Raw genomic sequence first — 14700 nt, 5'->3', positions numbered from 1 at the left:
GTTGGTGACATCTCACTGGCATGGAACAGCTTCAAAGTAAATTTGATCTTCACCCAGTTGAAATGTTAAACCATTTGCAAAGGAAAAATAACTACTGAAATAAGGATTCTCAATTTCTCTCGCCTCACCTTGGGCACAAAATTTTGCACAGCTGTTGTTAGTTTTAACATAAAATGACGTACCAGATGGTTCCGGCAAAGCTCAACACCTATAAATGGTGGGTGTTTAGACTTAAAATTTTTGGAGGGTCACAGTTCCCTACAATGCTACCACTAATCAAAACAGGTTGCTTTCTCTTTTCTCAACTTCCACCAAATGTAACATCATGACTCTTATTCGTTTCAAAGAACGTAGACTCACCCAATCAAGTATTCAATCAATTAATCAAGTACATAACTGAAACAATTAAGAGCTAACACCTTTCCACATTGCCAAAAGAGCTGAATGTTCCCGGCAAAGCTCAACCACTGTACATCGTGGGCTGATTGCACTTAAAACTGAATGATGGTTACTGTTCCCATATTGCAATCTGTAGAGGACAAGTGAAACGTTCTGACTCTTATTTGTTTGGTAGGCCTAATCGGATAAATGGTCTCCGTGATCATAAGGTATTCGGATGATAGCTCCTGTGGTAAAAAAATTCGGATTTAAACCCCTGTGGTCACAGTCTGTTAGGATTTAAACCCTTGTGGTCTAAGTTTGTTAGGATTTATGCCCTTCTGTCATTCCTCCATTAGGTTTAGGTTGGCCAAATCGGATAAATGGTCCCCGTGGTCATAAGGAATTCGGAAGATAGCCCTTGTGGTAGAAAAAATTCGGATTTAAACCCCTGTGGTCTAAGTCTATTAGGATTTATGTCTGAAATTAGAGGTTATGTCATTCCTTCGTTAAGCTGGAGCAGAGTTTCTCTGAGTATCTATCAATAAAAAAATATCTTACAATACGAAGGGGGGAGAGAAGATTTCAGTTTATGGTAAAAAAATTTATTCATCTTAGTTATTTCACAAGAAGAAAAAGACGAAAACAGAGGATCTGTTGAATTTCAAATAGTTAGTTTCACCAATAGGATATGAAGACTTACTTCACATTTACAATTACACAAAAAAACTATTTATCTCAAAGAGGTTTACGTAAAATTCTAGGAAAACGCCAACGATTACTATCTTATTTTTCAAAGAAAAATAGAATATATATAAAGAATTAATTAATCGGTTGGACATTCGGGAGTCAAAAACTCGTTAATTTTATAAAGGCATTTTGAATTATTTGATTTATTAGATCTTGAATTTTAATGAATTATGTGATTTATTAGTTCCACCTGTAAGCTTAGCAGAGAAATGACAAAACCTCTAGTTTCGGGCATAAATCCTAACAAACTTAGACCACAGGGGTTTAAATCCGAATTTTTTTTACCACAGGTACTATCTTCCGAATACGTTATGATCACGGGGATCATTTATTCGATTTTGCCAACCTAAACCTAATGAAGGAATGACAGAAGGGCATAAATCCTAACAGACTTATACCACAAGGTTTAAATCCTAACAGACTATGACCACAGGGGTTTAAATTCGAATTTTTTTATCACAGGGGCTATCATCCGAATACATTATGACCATGGGGACCATTTATCCGATTAGGTCTTGTTTGGTATGTAGGATACTGTCTCTTGAAGAGTTCCAACATAACAGTGCCTTAACAAACAGCAGCTAAATGTTTCGAGAATCATAGGCTCGTACACAACTGAAACAATAATTCCTAAACGAAACATAAGATTCACCCTATATACTTAAAAGTCGAGAATCATAGACTTCACTGCCGGATCCTTGACCACTTACGAAAACTTGGAGAAATTAGGATTTCATTTCTAATAAGTGAAGTTGAAACTTGAATTCTACCAAAAATAAAGCTATAAAATTGACCGAACCAACACGCAAACCTGTCTCGTTGTGGTAAATTAAGGGTCGTCAGTGCTCAACTACCACGGATCGGATCAACGAACTTCTGTTTCTTCTGAAGAAGAAACCCTTCATCCCCATCGTTGTTTGTAGAAGATTCACACCCAGAAAGCCGCTTCCTTTTCAGATTTTTCGACGTCATATCCAGAGATGGGGCTGCCCTCCTTCTCAGCGACCTCTTCTTCTTGGGAAGGATGATGGGGACTGACGAAAACCCGGAACATGTTTTCTTGTTGGGCCGCCTTCTCAAAGACGACCGTTTCTTTGTCGGAATGATCGGGAAGGAATCACGAACAGATTTCGATTTCTTGGCAGCACAGAAGTGGATGAAATCTGCAACAACATTGGAATCTGATGGATCTTCCTGAATTGAATTTTTAAGATTGTAAAATCAAACGTTGATAGCCATTTGATTTTGTAATTGGCGGAGATCCGAACATCGGATCGGGATGAAATTTGAATATATCGTTCTATGAGTATAATGACGACCTTAGGAAGTTACGGGTCTGAAATCCGATGTGTTGATCTTCCGAATCGAATTACGTAAGGTTGTGGATCCTGCCATTGACTGAGAGTTGACTTTTGGTCAACATGTCTCGAAATGTTTGAAATACTAAAATTAGTACTATTAGAGACTCAGTGAAGTCTAGTGAGCCTATATCGGATTAGCCTTCCTGCACGCGCTCACGCTCGTGTAAAAGGCATTTTTTAATCATAGCACGCTATGCGCAATTTACACATTTTAGATGCATTTATATGCGAGGATTGGTTCAATGTATAGAAATATAAAATAAAGGCGATTATCATCTCTAATAATACATGCATGAATTTAAAGTATTTTGTCTAGAATATGTAAAAAACAAAAAGTAACAAAGAAGATCCTTATAATTTAGTAACAATTAAAAGCTAAATAAAAAGTATAAAACAATCCAAGAACTTCAATTGACCTTGATATACTTGACAACAAAACATATCATGAACTCATATCGTTCCGTCATGTTGAAAATTTAATGAGTTTGGTTAAAATCAAATATTAGCATTATTTGTAATTGAATTAGTGAATTAGTTGATTATGAACTAAAACCATAAAATGAAATGTGGAGGCAATGGTCACATTTGAAACATGGCCGACGATTCAAACATGGTGTTCAAGAAATTCTAGAGAAAGTTGATTTGTTGCAGTCCATAAAATTATATTAAAAAAATAAAATTAATAGAGTGCAAATATGCGATCAAAACTGAGAGAGAACGAAAATTGAAAACATGAATTACTAACCCAATGAAAATCTATTTGACAACGGTAGCTTATGCAGATGGAAATGGCTTCGACAATCACAGGAATCTTGCTCAGGGCACCTCTTAATCTTTTCAATCTCTTCCTGAAAAACAATCACATTAGAGGTTCAAAATGTATTATGTTTACAGAAGTCAATAGCTCTTAAAGAAAGGAAAAAGAACCTCGAGGGCCACATAAACGAACTCGAGCAAACACTGAAAAAAGAGCCAACAATAGCACAAAGCTAGCTCCGATAACATACTATCAAGTTCAATGAAAAAGAAAAGAGAGATCTGATGAATTCTACCTCCCTTACCTCTTTGGAGACCAAATGGAGTTCCTGGAGTTCTCCACTGCTTCCCCTAGCAGCACGATATTGACGTGGGTTGTAGTGGGAGAGAAGGATGCTGTGATTTAAATAACCAACAACATAAATTGAGTAGGATTAAAAGCTACCTTTTTTTTAGGCTACTTGATGTACCAAAGGAAGAAATTTAATTAGAAAATTGGGATCAAAATTAAACAAAGTAGCAAAACCTGTGAGAATTTAAAATTCCAATCACATGGTGCGGCAGAAATTTCATACATGGCTCTAATTAATTCTGCAGATGAAGGTATCCCGGCAACCTATGCAACCAGCTCTCCCGACCTGCTAAAAAACAATAACAAAACGAAAGAATTTTTTGAGAGAAATTGAAGTTAAAACTTCATAAATATTGGGAATTTGCATGATTTCGATTAATTTGGAAAATTCCATACCTTTTAATTGCATTGTCGACGAAACGTTGAAAGCCTTTGATTTGTGGAGAAAGGAAACAAAATTAAAGATACTTTGCGATGCTGCACATAGAATGCTATTGGAGTAAAGCCAAGCCAAATCGATAGAACACCAACGAAAATATAATAACGCTGAAAATTTCAAGGAGGGCTATCAATATTAGAGGAAAAAAGAAAAAACTTACCATACATTTCTCCACCAATTAAACATTCAAAGCATCCAACCTTTTGCCCCTTCGCAAATTCTTCTTTAGCTGTGGATATGAAGGGTGATGGAGTGATATCATAATTTTGTAACTAAACAAATGCAACGGAGAAGTTATGATAAAAGGCTGTGTGAGTTTGAAAACTAAACGGAAACTGCTATGCAGTTTGAATACTAAACGTGCTAATTCTGATAATTTTTCTCCCCACCTTGATTGTTATTTTTATTTTTTTTATATTTTTGTGAGATATTAACATCTCTCTCCTAAAATGGAGGAGGAGTTATTTGTTTCTTTTTTTGTTAATAAAACATATTTTATATTTCTGTATTCTGACAAAATTATCCCTGTTATTTTGTTTCTATTATTTTCAGCTAGTTGTGGATTTTTTTTGTTTGAGGGGCTTTATAGTCCAATTAATTTTTTTATGAAGCCTTGAGACACCAAAGAAGTTTCCCCATGTAGGCTGGTCCAAAAAGGAGGAAAAACATACAAAGCAATAACATTTCTGTTGTAAACATTCCTAGTTTAAGTATGATTGTGTAAATCCTAGATAAGATTTGATTCTAGTTATCATTTCCTATTACAACTTGTATTACTTGGAGAAGAAGGAATATCTTCTCTCCCTTTACTACTATAAATAAAGGCACAATGTAGGAGGGATAACAACACACACATTCCCCTACAATTCTACAAACACACATCTCTCTCCTCTCTCTCTCTGCCGCCGGCCCTAGTCCCTCTGTCAGATAAAATAGACCACAACACGTTATCAGCACGCTCCTACCGCTGCGCTTAGGAATCTGACGTTGGAAATTTTTTCTGCATCAAACCAGTTCATCCATATCATCACGCAATCAGGTTCTTTCCAAACAACGGTTTTTAACTCGATATTTTGCAAGCCCTGATAGCATGAACATTCACCATGATGCATGACCCAACTTTACGTTTAACGTATTTTAGATTCTACATAAATTGTATATGCTTCATCATCAAAATTGCTACAATTATGTGAATTTGATATTTGTCATGAATTGAATCTTACATATGTACATGCATTGAAACTATTATTTGCATATGCATCAACGTAAATATGTGATTCATTAAAATTATACATGCATATAATATAATTGAATTGAAAAAAAAAAAACAAAAACAAAAAAACATTTTTTTTGCGATTGGGATATGAGTTCTTTCGAACCCGTGACCACCATCCTGCAGATGGGGTATCACACGCAAATCAGAGAGCATTCAGCTCTCCTTGTTCCCAGAAACCCACGGAGCCAAGCCCCAAAAACCCAAAATCCCGACACCCTTCATGGTGTCCCCCGATCATGGAGTGGCCTACAGCCACAACCACGAACCTATTGGTTCTTGCTATAAACGACCTGAAGTCGTCCCATGTCGGTAATTGAACCGAGATTCACTGGAATCTCGTCGGAATTTTTTTTGAAAATTTTGATTTCAATTTTTTTTTAGATTTTATAGTTGTTGAAACGTTGAGATTTTCTTATCTCCGTGATTGTCCACGACAACCATGACTCACCCCAAGTCCCAACAACCCCGACGCCGTCAAAATTTTCCGGCTTTCTTCTTCGGCATTGCACACCCAGCACGGTTGGGATTTCTTTTGGGTCTCTTTCCCGAGCCCTACTCGGGCTCAGTCTCTCGGCCCGTGTAACAAAATAGAAAAAAAAACAATTTTTTTGCTGGGCTCGCTTGCAGCGGCCCAGCCCGCAAAGAAAACAATTTTTTTTTTTGTTTATTTCCTGGGCTCGCCTGCAGCGGCCCATACCGAAAAAAAAAAAGATTTTTTTTGTTTCTTTGGGCCAACCTGAAGTGGCCCGCCCGCGAAAAAAAAAAAAGAAAGAGAAATTTTTTTTAGGGCTGCACACAGCAGCCCATTCCCTTCTCACCCCGTGGGCCTGCAGCCTACACCCGGGGGTCCTCGGCCTATATTTTTAGGCCCCGAGATTTTATTATTTAATTTTTTTAAAATAATATGGGTTTTTATATTTTCACCCACACTTTAATTTGGCCCCGAAGACCAAAAATACATTAATTCACTTATCATTATACAATATTTCTGCATATATTCTTTGCATATTTGTTTGCATATATATTTGTGTTTGCCTGCAGGAATATATGAACCTGAAGTTCATAATTACTTTGAAACCCGAAGTTTCTTATACACATGCCTTGTTAGAAAACCCGAAGTTTTCACTTAAATATATCACCCATGAAAACCCGAAGTTTTTCATGCAAAATTAAACCAATACATGTCTATTAGAACCTGTATGTTCTACTCCTATGTGAATGGATTGATTTTTCTCCATTACACTAACCACATCTTGTCCATCTATTTTGTGATAGGAACATGTCGAACTTGAACAAACTCGACTTCACCGCTTTGGAGGTTTCTGGAAGGAACTACCTCAAGTGGGTTCAAGATGTGAAGCTCCACCTCACTGCAAAGAACTTGCGTCCTGCTATTGAAGAAGCAACAGATAAACCTGTTGGCGAGGCTAAAAAAGCCACTGCTATGATCTTCATCCGAAGACATATCCATGACGCTCTACAAACTGAGTACCTTGCTGAGGAGGATCCACGTGCATTATGGGTCGTTTTGGCTGATCGTTTCGATCACCAAAATGACATATTATTGCCTGAAGCAAGACACGACTGGCAGCACTTGCGCTTCCAAGACTTTAAGTCTGTGAATGAATATAATTCTGAAGTTTGTCGAATCCGATCACTTCTCAAGTTTTGCAATGAAACTTTGACTGAAGAGGATCTCCTGGAGAAGACCTACTCGACCTTCTCTGCTTCTAATATTGTCCTGCAGCAACAATATAGAGCTCAGAAGTTCACTAAGTTCTCGGATTTGATCTCTGTTTTACTTCTTGCAGAAAAGCAGAACCAGCTGTTGATGAAGAATCATCAAGCTCGACCTGCTGGGGCTACTGCTGTGCCTGAAGCACATTATAGCACTAATCAGCACCCAAAACGCCAAAAGAGGCGTGGTAAGGGCGGCCAGAAGCCATCCCACCAAGGTCAACAGAGCCAAGACCGATCCAAGGGAGGAAACAAAGCCCAGAAGCGCCCAAACCTCGCTCCCAAGGCCCCGAACTTCAAGAATAAGGGCAAAGCACCTGCCACAATGAATGACGATATGTGCTATCGTTGTGGTTCCAAGGACCATTGGTCCCATATTTGCCGTGCTCCCAAGAAGGTTGTGGATGCATATCATTCTCGTCGTACAAAGTTTGAATCAAACTTCCTGCAAGTGGACGAACCGGAGACTACAAAGATGGAGGTTTCTGATTTTCAAGAGGATACCACTCCTATGGAAGATTAGAATCTTAGACATAGACTTATTTTTCAGTTGAAATAATACAATTGGGGCCGAATTCCACCTAGTGGCCGAACCCCACCTTGTTTTTTGGTTGATTTTGAACAATTTTCCTTTATGTTTTGGATTATTAGTTGGCGATTTATTTTGGATATTAAGTTTTTAATCCTTGAATAAATGAAATTATTTTGAATTGATACTTGTTTTTATAAACTTTTATGCATGTGACCGATTCAAATTAATTTTTCATTCTAGGTATGACTAGTGGGAAAGTTAGTTGTCTGGCAGATAGTGCAACTACGCATACTGTTTTGCGTGAACGCATCTATTTCACTAACTTCGTACCTAAGAATGCACCTCTGACAACCCTCTCAGGCCCATCCAACCTGATCGAAGGATACGGTAAGGCACGTATAATGTTGTCCAATGGTACAATCTTGACCATTGTTGAGGCACTCTATTCTCCACGTTCCGGAAGAACGTTACTCAGTTTCAAGGACATTAGAGATAACAATTACCACGCTGAAACCCACGTAGAAAACGGAGTTGAATTTCTATGCGTAACTTCCTACGAATATGGCCAGAAGCGTATTCTAGAGAAGATGGAGTGTAACCCGAGTGGTTTGTATACTACGACCATACGCCCCATAGAATGCCACTATGTGGCCGGCCCTACCACAGGGACCGCGCACGAAATTACACTTTGGCATGATCGGTTGGGACATCCTGGACGAATAGCGATGCGCCGTATCCTCAAAACTTCACACGGGCATCCACTAACCCGAAGCTTAGGTTCGATCCATGAAATTGCATGTCAAACATGTTCTATGGGAAAACTTATTACTAAGCCTTCTTATGACAAGATTCGTTCGAATCCTCCCATTTTTCTACAACGGATTCAGGGGGACATTTGTGGACCGATTCAACCTCCCTGCGGACCATTTAGATATTTTATGGTTTTGGTTGACGCTTCTACACGTTGGTCACACGTGTGCTTGTTGTCCACAAGGAACGCTGCATTCTCCAAACTGTTGGCTCAGGTTATCAAGCTCAGGGCTCACCACCCTGATTATCCGATCAAATCTATTCGATTGGATAATGCTGGAGAATTCACATCTAAAACTTTTGATGACTATTGCATGTCGGTTGGGGTTGAAGTTGAACATCCTGTACCCCATGTTCACACCCAGAACTGCCTGGCAGAGGCTTTCATTAAGTGTTTACAAATGATTGCTCGATCGTTGGTCATACGTACCAAGCTCCCGATCACTGCTTGGGGCCATGCAATATTGCACGCAGCAAAGTTGGTCCGCCTGAGGCCTGTTGCGACACAACCATTTAGTGCCCTTCAGTTGCTCACCGGATGTGAACCCGACATATCGCATCTGCGCGTTTTTTGTTGTGCGGTCTATGTGCCGATCTCGCCGCCCTTACGTACAAAAATGAGGCCTCAGCGAAGGATGGGAATCTATGTCGGATATGATTCTCCTTCGATTATTCGTTACTTAGAACCTTTGACAGGCGATCTGTTTACCGCTCGTTTCGCGGATTGTCACTTCTATGAGACAGTCTTCCCGTCGTTAGGGGGAGATACGAACGTCAACGTTCCTAATGAACGACGCGAATTATCGTGGACGACTCCCACTTTGTCTCATTTAGATCCCCACACCGCTCAGTCTGAAGCTGAAGTGCAGTGCATATTAGATCTCCAGAGCATAGCTCAGAGCATGCCAGATGCTTTCACCAATCTAGCGCGCGTGACAAGATCACATATTCCAACTGCGAATACGCCTGCAAAGATGGATGTACCAAATGTACGACGGACTACCCTCCTGGAAGCCCGGGATGCCAATTCTGGTGATCCACGTACATTAGCGGCTAGCCAATCATCTGCCCCTACACAAAAGCGTGGCAGACCCCTTGGTTCAAAGGATTCACACCCCCGGAAGAGGAAAACCACGGCACAAGGTCCTGAAGAGCCTACCGTGAATCCGACTATCGCTTACTCATTTTACCCAACTCATGAGGAAATTCTAGATTATGGAAGCGTCCTTGAAGAGACGAATCCTCCTCCCGAGAATCGTGAGATTTCGGTCTATTATGCTAGCTTAGATGATGTGTGGCGTAGAAATGAGATGATTGTCGACGATGCATTAGCATTTGCAGTAGCTACTGAGATCATGTTGAGCGATGACATTGAACCGCGTTCCGTTGATGAATGTCGACGTAGAGCTGATTGGTCAAACTGGAAACAAGCAATCCAAGTCGAACTTGATTCACTTGCGAAACGTAAGGTGTTTGGACCTGTAGTTCCTACTCCTCCACATGTGAAGTCTGTTGGCTACAAGTGGGTTTTCGTTAGGAAGCGTAATGAGAATAACGAAATTGTGCGTTACAAAGCTCGTCTTGTAGCACAAGGTTTCTCACAACGCCCCGGGATTGACTATGATGAAATTTACTCACCCGTTATGGATGTGATTACTTTTCGATACCTTATCAGTTTGGTAGTTTCCGAAAAACTGGATATGCAGCTGATGGACGTAGTAACCGCGTATCTCTATGGGGATCTTGATACGGAAATTTATATGAAAGTTCCCGAATGACTTACATTGACTGGTTCAAATATTTCCAAACCCCGGAACACGCTCTCAATTCGGCTGAGGCGTTCACTATACCGTTTGAAACAATCCGGAAGAATGTGGTATAACCGTTTAAGTGAGTATTTGACTAGTCAGGGATATGTGAATAACGAACTATGCCCTTGTGTGTTCATTAAGAAGTCATATTCCGGATTTGCGATTGTTGCAATATATGTCAATGACATGAATCTCATCGGAACTCCTGAAGAGCTCGCGAGAACTGCTTCGCACCTGAAGTCGGAATTTGAGATGAAAGATCTAGGTAAGACTCGATACTGTCTCGGTCTCGAGATAGAGCATTGTTCGGATGGAATCCTAGTACATCAATCGAACTACACCCAGAAGGTGTTGCGCCGTTTTAATGAGGATAAAGCGAAGTCTTCGAGTACTCCTATGGTCGTTCGTACGCTAGATGCAAAGCGAGATCCCTTCCGTCCGAAGGAGGATGATGAAGAGATTTTGGAGCCTGAAGTTCCTTATCTAAGTGCGATAGGCGCTTTATTGTACTTAGCTCAATGCACTAGACCCGACATCTCCTTCGCTGTTAATCTTTTGGCAAGATACAGCAATGCACCAACACGCAGACATTGGACTGGCGTGAAAGACATCTTCCGTTACCTTAAGGGTACTACGGATTTGGGCTTATTCTATCCCTACGAATCCTCGAGTGATGCCGCACCCTATGCTCATCGGGTTGATTCTCGCCTTGTTGGTTATGCCGACGCTGGATACTTATCTGATCCACACAAGGCGCGTTCTCAAACGAGTTATGTCTTTACCGTTGGAGGCACCGCAATATCTTGGAGGTCAACTAAACAGACCTTAGTTGCCACTTCGTCTAACCATGCTGAAATTCTCGCCTTACATGAAGCAACTCGGGAATGCTTTTGGTTGAGAGCAGTAGTGGGCCATATTCGAAGCTCCTGTGATCTTCATCCCGCCGTTAATGCCCCGACGACGATTTTTGAAGACAACGCAGCTTGCATCGAACAGCTCAAGAAGGGTTACATCAAAGGAGACAACACCAAGCATATTGAGCCGAAGTTCTTCTTTACACATCAACAACAAGAGCATCAGAAGATTGAAGTCACGCAAATCCGATCACAAGACAATCTGGCCGACCTCTTCACCAAATCACTACCGAATGCGACGTTTCAGAAGCTTGTTCATGGAATTGGTATGCGTAAACTTTCTGAGTTGTAACTTTGCTATTTCTCTTTGGAATTATGTCAAACTCAGGGGGAGTATCTTCTAGATACTTGCTTGATCTTAATGTACTCTTTTTCCCTACGATTAGGAGCATTTTTCCCACTGGGTTTTTGCTACCTAACTAGGTTTTAACGAGGCACCCACCTTGGGCTGGTCATATCCCTGATGACGTCCTGTAGACGTTTCTTTTGACTTTGCATTTCTCACGCATTTTTCCTTAGACTATGGATTTTGTCCCTACTTGGGTTTTTGCCATAGCCTTAGGGTTTTTAGTGAGACTTACTACTTATGCAAGTTCCTACCTTATTGAGAATAAGCGTTGTTCCTTGGAATCAGTGCCAACGAGTCGACTTCCTCAACTTCTGCATGATGCTGAATCTACCTTGAGTATTTACACACTCAAGGGGGAGTGTTGTAAACATTCCTAGTTTAAGTATGATTGTGTAAATCCTAGATAAGATTTGATTCTAGTTATCATTTCCTATTACAACTTGTATTACTTGGAGAAGAAGGAATATCTTTTCTCCCTTTACTACTATAAATAAAGGCACAATGTAGGAGGGATAACAACACACACATTCCCCTACAATTCTACAAACACACATCTCTCTCCTCTCTCTCTGCCGCCGGCCCTAGTCCCTCTGTCAGATAAAATAGACCACAACAATTTCTACTCTTTTAGTCTTCATATTTGAGAATTTCTTTAAAATATTTGATAAATCCTTATATATTAAGATACTTTGAGAACTCCAAATCCGGCCCATTAAAAATCATTTGTCCATATATTTAGTGACCATATAGTTGTAGACATTCTATTGGAAATGCTCAAGTCTTTCATTTTTTTTTATTTATTTATTTCTAGGTGCATATTTCCTTTGTTACCCACTTATTTCAAAAAAAAATTAAAATAGAAACTCTAAAAATAAAAAAATAAGTATATATATGTGTGTGTGTGTGTGTGTGTTTGTTTTATTTACTAATTAGTTTTAATTTAAATTCTCTGTTTTCACATTCCGTGTTTCAACATCAAAAACATTTGTTTCAAAACTTGTGTGTGTGTGTTACAATTTGTGCTGTGTAAGCTTGGGGTGATAAAAACAGTATATTAATTGAAGAACATTGGATTTTTGCAGGGAGCAAACCGGAATAGCAAGACGAACCTATTTTCCAACTATAGTGGTCAAATGCGCACACAAAAAAGTAAAACTGGATCCTGCATCCAGCAGCAAGTCTAGTTTACCATCAACCACAGCAGTTCTAGTGCTATCAAATTGCAAAATTTAATGAAGCTTAAAGCAGTTAGACAAACATGCAAGCACAGTCACAGCAAACAAGCAGTTATGGGGCCTAGAAATGCGTTGCTTAACTTGCAGAGATACGTCCCAAGTAATTTTTCTAATCACCTTCACCGCAAACAGCAGTTATTTTGGGAGGGTTTTCAGAAAGCGCACGGGCAATTTTGATGAGGCTTCTGTATTGGACCCAACTAATTCACTCATGTCACTCGACTCACTCCTACCCCATAGATTTACATCATTTTTAAAGTCCTAGATCCACATTCTAGTATTCTACAATTCGGAGGTCCAATACAGAAGGGTCCACTATGCAAGTCCAGTTTGTTCATAATTTTGTCCGGTGTTTACTCCGGTCAAGCATATTGGGTCCAGGTTTTAATAGCAAGCGTGCTCACGCGGTGCTGTAGGTTTTGAAACTGTATAAAACATGTAGAAAGTTTTAAATATATATGATTAGCATTACTACTTGTATACATGGGGAAATCTATTTACAACCCTATCTACAATAAGAACCAAGGAGTAGTGTTGAATTTCCAGAATCTAATGGTTTGTTTCTTCACTTTGTTCCTCCTTTCTTCTGATATGTTGCTGTTTTCATTTATCTGTTAGAAATTGGAAAAATTGATGTTAATATGAACAAATGACAAGTGGATTTGTTAAGGGATGCTTTTGCTAAAGATTAGAAACAAATGCATAAATGGACAGATGGTTGTTTATAGAAAAGTTTCTCTATCTTGACATTCAACACGCAAAGTTTCAAATCTAAAGTATTTAGCATATTTAAACATGAAAGATCGCTGATTGCATGAACTAATTAGGCTTAGAAAAATGGATTCAAGTAGATAACCGATTAAAATTGAGAACGAAATTCATCAACAAAGTTGAAGCCAGCTTTCAAAGTAGAAAAGTCGTTTTGAAAGAGAAACATTGCAGATCCACACAAGGATTACCAAGTTTTACCTTTACATCAAACGGAATCTGTCATTTCCGAGAGGATTCCTCTTTTTTCTGTTTGCAGATCCATCGGATTGACCATTTCCTTGGCAAAGCACACACATGCATCGGCTTCAGGGACCTGCAAAGAGCATACAAGCATCAGACACATAATCGGACACATGCATGAAGGCAAGGTTGATTTCATATGACCTCGGAGGTCATGAAATCAGATGACAGAGAAAGGAAGGATTTTTACCTTGCTGGATTTGCAGCCATTTTCATGGTTGCCGTTCGAATGGAGTAAGGAGAGTGATATTTCTCCAACCTTGGCGTCGCCGGTTTCGGATCCGAATTCCAGCCATCTGTAGAACCAAGGAGAAGAGAAACAAAATCGCATCTTCGCCAGTGTGGCCGTGCACCAAACAAGAATTTACATACTAACAAAAATTTCAGCAGCAATAAAAACAATAAAATTATTCATTATTCATCATTCATGACCTCAGACATTTTTTCCTCTTTTTTTTTTTGTCAAACATTTTTTCCTCTCAAACCAACAAATAAGTAAGATTCAACAATCCATTTTTTATTCCATTTTTTCCTCTCAAGCCATGTATAACCTGTGTGAAAACGGGTCAAACTCCAAGCAATGATCACAACCAAACCCTATGATTTTAACCATCATAGGGTCGATATACTTGCCGAAAACCCAAAACTGGCCAGATAGCTACTGATCTTTGAACAAGACCAAACTCACAAAATTAGGTGCAGTCAAGAACATTTGTCCTCTCTACAACATCATTCCCTCGGGTGAAATCATCCAGTGCAACACCTGACATCTCACAATGGATGATTTTCACCTGAGGGAATGATGTTTGAGAGGAGGACAAATTTGTACTTGACTGCAAGTAATTTTGAAAGTTTGGTCTTTTTCAAAGATCAGCAGCGGTCTAGTCAGTTTTGGGTTTTCGGCAAGTCAATTGACCCTAAGATGGTTAAAATTACAGGATTTGGTACTGATCATTGCATGGAGTATGACCCATTTTCACACGGATTAT

The 14700-nt window shown here is 39.5% G+C and overlaps 2 long non-coding RNA genes across 2 annotated transcripts; both read right to left on the bottom strand.

Annotated features, from left to right (window-relative positions):
- Window positions 1–3241: 3241 nt before the first annotated feature.
- Window positions 3242–4355, bottom strand: LOC139198200 (uncharacterized). The gene is made up of 4 exons (XR_011583472.1): window positions 4197–4355; window positions 3994–4074; window positions 3772–3883; window positions 3242–3641 (listed from the first exon to the last, which is right to left on the bottom strand). It is a non-coding gene; the product is annotated as an uncharacterized lncRNA (long non-coding RNA).
- Window positions 4356–13117: 8762 nt separating this feature from the next.
- Window positions 13118–14131, bottom strand: LOC108172032 (uncharacterized). The gene is made up of 3 exons (XR_001788584.3): window positions 13902–14131; window positions 13670–13784; window positions 13118–13311 (listed from the first exon to the last, which is right to left on the bottom strand). It is a non-coding gene; the product is annotated as an uncharacterized lncRNA (long non-coding RNA).
- Between the last annotated feature and the right edge of the window lie 569 nt (window positions 14132–14700).

Source organism: Malus domestica, chromosome 08 (assembly GCF_042453785.1).
Source record: "Malus domestica chromosome 08, GDT2T_hap1".
Lineage (NCBI taxonomy): Eukaryota > Viridiplantae > Streptophyta > Magnoliopsida > Rosales > Rosaceae > Malus > Malus domestica.
Note: the sequence above shows the minus strand (reverse complement) of the source record. Positions and strands in the feature narration are given on the sequence as shown.